Genomic DNA, 5000 nt, shown 5'->3' on the forward strand with positions numbered 1-5000 from the left:
ACAGGAAGATTCCAGAAGGGGTGAGCAGGAATTACAGCCTCAAAAATAATGCCGAACGCGGGAGAGAGGAAATAGAAAAATAATGGCTTACAAGATTAGAGACGGAGAGCAGAAAGGAAGAAAGGACGGGAGCGGATGAGGGGGAATGTTTCTATTTGGGAGAGGAGTGGTGGGAGGGTGCGTCAGGGGATACTGACTCAGAGAAAGCAACAGGATGGCCAGTAGCCGTCTGACGGGTCATTTCCTGTGAAGATCCACATCATTAAATAAACATTTGACATGTGTGTGACAGAATCGTCTCAGCTGCAGTCACACTCAATCAAGCATCCAGCCATTCACAAACGATTTACTATTTACTTTTCGAAACTCATGATTGGTGGGTGACAGTGTTCTGACCAATCAATAATCCCAAAACTCATGATTGGTGGGTGACAGTGTTCTGACCAATCAAGAATCCCAAAACTCATGATTGGTGGGTGACAGTGTTCTGACCAATCAATAATCCCAAAACTCATGATTGGTGGGTGACAGTGCTCTGACCAATCAAGAATCGTGTTGCTTTTGTTGCAATCACTTGTACATCATTTTGGTACAAAACGGACACTGATATTATGATATTCTCCCTAACATTATTTCTATTCAGGACTTCAGCACTGTCCAACAGAAGTCTCCCTTACCTGATTCCATAGAACAGTTTCAGATCACGTCTAAAGCTAAACGCTGCGATGTTATGGGTGAGTTGTTCATGTTCAAACTGTGATGGGTCTCAGGACGCAGAGGGAGATAAAATAATAGGCCGTGTGAGCAGGTTACTCCGGGTTAAGAATCCAAACACTTGTTTCTGGAGAACACTGTCGAGGCTCCTTTTGGAGGATTAACAGATTTTTCCGTCGCCCAATTATAATCTTCTTAATGTGTTGTAATAAATGAGAGATTAGCGGGCTTCCATACGGCCATACTATGCCAATATCCGTATCGCTGTGGTCATGCTTCGGGTCCTTTGTGAGATTATACCAGTTGGAGCTGCTTTAAAACATTCTTTCATTAGTAGGAGTGTGTGTGTGTGTGTGTGTGTGTGTGTGTGTGTGTGTGTGTGTGTGTGTGTGTGAGTGAGAGAGAGAGAGAGAGAGAGAGAGTAAGAGTGCGCTCACATTTCTTACCCATAGAGTTTTATGCTGTAAATAAAATCATCTCCGTGTTCAAACAGAGCAACAGGAGGCTTACATGTCTCATGCCGTGACCAGGCGGTGTCATGGGACAGGAGTTTAAATGGAAGGATAACTGCGTGGAACAATCAGGCTTGATATGAGACGAGACAGTTCAAACAGACGAGCACTGAATGCAGCTCTATATCTCTGCTTTTTGGCAGACACGTGTGTGTGTGTGTGTGTGTGTGTGTGTGTGTGTGTGTGTGTGTGTGTGTGTGTGTGTGTGCACTGTATTATCAATATCACAATCAGCCAACCACAATGCTATTATCATGACAAAACCCCTCGCTTTCTCCGTCCGCAGTCTCATATTTGCTCAAATTCATCAGTGTCACTCGGCCCTGTCCAAGCGCCCCGGGCCGTGAGTGTGTGTGTGTGTGTGTGTGTGTGTGTGTGTTGTGTGTGTGTGTGTGTGTGTGTGTGTGTGTGTGTGTGTGAGTGTGTGTGTGTGTGTGTGTGTGTGTGTGTCTGTGTGTGTGTGTGTGTGTGTGAGTGTGTGTGTGTGTGTGTGTGTGTGTGTGTGTGTGTCTGTGTGTCTGTGTGTGTGTGTGTGTGTGTGTGTGTGTGTGATCACCTAGCTGCCTGCCCTGGGCTCTGTGAGAGAGATGCAGCCCCCAGATAGGCCAGTGACAACCAGCTGTCCTACAGACCAGTGCAAACAAAAGAGACAACCAATAAATCTCTCCTCGCGGGCTGGGCAGCATCAAACACACGCCCGGCCAGCCTGCTCCACTTAGCCACGGCCGCCTCTGACTCTCAGAGAGAGAGAGAGGAGAAGAGAGAGAGGAGAAGAGAGAGAGGAGAAGAGAGACAGAAGGAAAGGGATGAGAAAGAGGGAGAGAGATGAGGGAGAGACAAGAAGAGAAGTGAGAGAAAGTGACGAGAAAAGAGAGAGAGAGAGAGAGCGAGAGAGAGAGAGAGACAGAGAGAGAGAGAGAGGAGAAGAGAGAGAGAGAGTGAGAGAGGAGAAGAGAGACAGAAGGAAAGGGATGAGAAGGAGGGAGAGAGATGAGGGAGAGACGAGAAGAGAAGTGAGAGAAAGTGACGAGAAAAGAGAGAGAGAGAGAGCGAGAGAGAGAGAGAGACAGAGAGAGAGAGAGGAGAAGAGAGAGAGAGAGTGAGAGAGGAGAAGAGAGACAGAAGGAAAGGGATGAGAAGGAGAGAGAAGATGAGGGAGAGACGAGAAGAGAAGTGAGAGAAAGTGACGAGAAAAGAGAGAGAGAGAGAGCGAGAGAGAGAGAGAGACAGAGAGAGAAACAGAGAGAGAGAGAGGAGAAGAGAGAGAGAGAGTGAGAGAGGAGAAGAGAGACAGAAGGAAAGGGATGAGAAGGAGGGAGAGAGATGAGGGAGAGACGAGAAGAGAAGTGAGAGAAAGTGACGAGAAAAGAGAGAGAGAGAGAGAGAGAGAGAGAGACAGAGAGAGAGAGAGAGAGGAGAAGAGAGAGAGAGAGTGAGAGAGGAGAAGAGAGACAGAAGGAAAGGGATGAGAAGGAGGGAGAGAGATGAGGGAGAGACGAGAAGAGAAGTGAGAGAAAGTGACGAGAAAAGAGAGAGAGAGAGAGCGAGAGAGAGAGAGAGACAGAGAGAGAGAGAGGAGAAGAGAGAGAGAGAGTGAGAGAGGAGAAGAGAGACAGAAGGAAAGGGATGAGAAGGAGGGAGAAAGATGAGGGAGAAACGAGAAGAGAAGTGAGAGAAAGTGACGAGAAAAGAGAGAGCGAGAGAGAGAGAGAGAAAGCTGTGTCTATGCATTCAGCCACACAGAGAACACATCCCGTGTCTGTAGGAGGAAATGAAGAGAGCAGAGCAGGGGTCTAGGCTGAGGTGGGGGGGCTTGTTCGCTATGAAAGCAAGCACGGGGGGTGTGTGTGGGGGTGTCTGGCTGTATTAGGGCATTAAATGATGGGTATTGGGTGGGTGGGATGCTGTATAAAAGCCAACGGCTGGTGTTTTACTGACATGACCGTATTTGGCAGGGGTTAATCATGTTACTGATGCTCAGCAAGGCCCTTACAAAGCCGTAGCAGTGTTCATAAATGAAGGCTCAATGACATGTTCATTAGGATGAAACCCTGAAGCCCTTCACTTGTGATTCTGAGTATGATCATAAGCCTGAGTCACAAGCCTGAGTATGATCATAAGCCTGAGTCATAAGCCTGAGTCATAAGCCTGAGTCATAAGCCTGAGTCATAATCTCTCAAATATCAGTAATTATAGTCTGTCTTTACTTTTCTGTCATAGTTTTGTCATTGTTATTAACTTTAGCCTACATTTGAACCAAGTTGAACCTATTTGAAAATGAAACATGGCGGCGCCTAAATAGGCATGTCACTCCACTGCTCACCGACCTCCACTGGCCACCCGAGTCAGGCCTGCTGACCTAGAGTGACCTCTGGGTGACCTCTGGGTCTTCACCCTTCCACTTGAACTCAACCATGAAGGCTTATGCTCCGCCGGTTGGCATTGCCATCCCTACACACAGGGCACACACACACACACACACACACACACACACACACACATACACACACACACACACACCTCTACACACAAGGCAATCTCAGTCCAGACTGTTCTCATGTCTGGTCCCCCAATGATGGAGCGAGCTACCAAATGCTATCAGAACAGGCATATCCCTCTTTATCTTCAAGAATCTCTTGAGGATTCATCTCTTCCTTTCACCTCTCACACCCTAACATGCCTAAGTTGCACTCATTTTACACGTCTTTACCTGATCTCCTTGCACTTAGACTTAGTACTCAGTTCTTACTCCAAGGTCTCTTCATTTACTGAACTTTGATAGCTGTTCCTCACTTGTAAGTTACTTAGGATAAAAAAAAGCATCTGCCAAATGACTAGATTTAAATGTGAATTTAGCCAAACACCTCGATGAATGAAAGGGGTGTTTTGGAAACAGGTGCAACACGTAAACCCCACGGCCATGTTCACAGTTCAGTGTACCTGGCTTTGTCTCTTCAGAATGATCTGTGTATGGACAAGTCCCCCTTGTCTTAATCCCCTTGTGGTGTTCTTGTCTCCTTCAGGCTGTTTGCCACAAAGTGCAGCGGCTGCCTGGAGAAGATCGCCCCCACGGAGTTTGTGATGCGTGCGCTGGAGTGTGTGTACCACCTGAACTGCTTCTGCTGCTGTGTGTGTGACCGGCAGCTGCGGAAAGGGGACGAGTTCGTCCTGAAGGACGCTCAGCTGCTGTGCAAGAGCGACTACGAGAAGGAGAAGGACCTACTGGGCTCCGTCAGTCCCGAGGAGTCTGACTCCGGTGAGTCCCACTGAGCACGCCCAGAACCGCTAAAGATATGGGTTCCGGACATACAGACACCCCCAAACACCCTTTAGTCTTTCTGAGCATGCCCAGTCTCTACTCCGTTGTGTTGCATGATTGTGTTCTCTGTGTTCCTCTCTGCCTCGCGCTTTTCCGTTGCACAGTATTCTTTCCTATTGTGTTCTCTCTTCTATTGAATATGTTTAATATGTTCTACCCTGTTCTATTCAGATGTGTTCCGTTCTATTCTGCCGTATTCTATTCCGATGTGTTCCGTCCTATTTCATCCTATTCTATTCAGATGTGTTCCGTTCTATTCTGCCGTATTCTATTTAGATGTGTTCCGTTCTATTCTGCCGTATTCTATTCAGATGTGTTCCGTTCTATTCTGTCCTATTCTGCTCTGTTCTATTCCGTGTTAGCCGGTTCTGTCCTGTGGCGTGGGCGGGTTCTCCCCCGCTCTCTGGATTGAATTAGAGTGCGGGATCAGGCTGAGTGACAGGAGGATTTGGGGC

The 5000-nt window shown here is 47.5% G+C and overlaps 1 protein-coding gene across 1 annotated transcript in view; it reads left to right on the forward strand.

Annotated features, from left to right (window-relative positions):
* lmx1bb (LIM homeobox transcription factor 1, beta b) overlaps positions 1–5000 on the forward strand; it is a 115038-nt gene that overhangs the window by 98457 nt on the left and 11581 nt on the right. The window lies entirely within an intron of this gene.

Source organism: Clupea harengus, chromosome 7 (genome assembly GCF_900700415.2).
Source record: "Clupea harengus chromosome 7, Ch_v2.0.2, whole genome shotgun sequence".
NCBI classification, from domain to species: Eukaryota; Metazoa; Chordata; class Actinopteri; order Clupeiformes; family Clupeidae; genus Clupea; species Clupea harengus.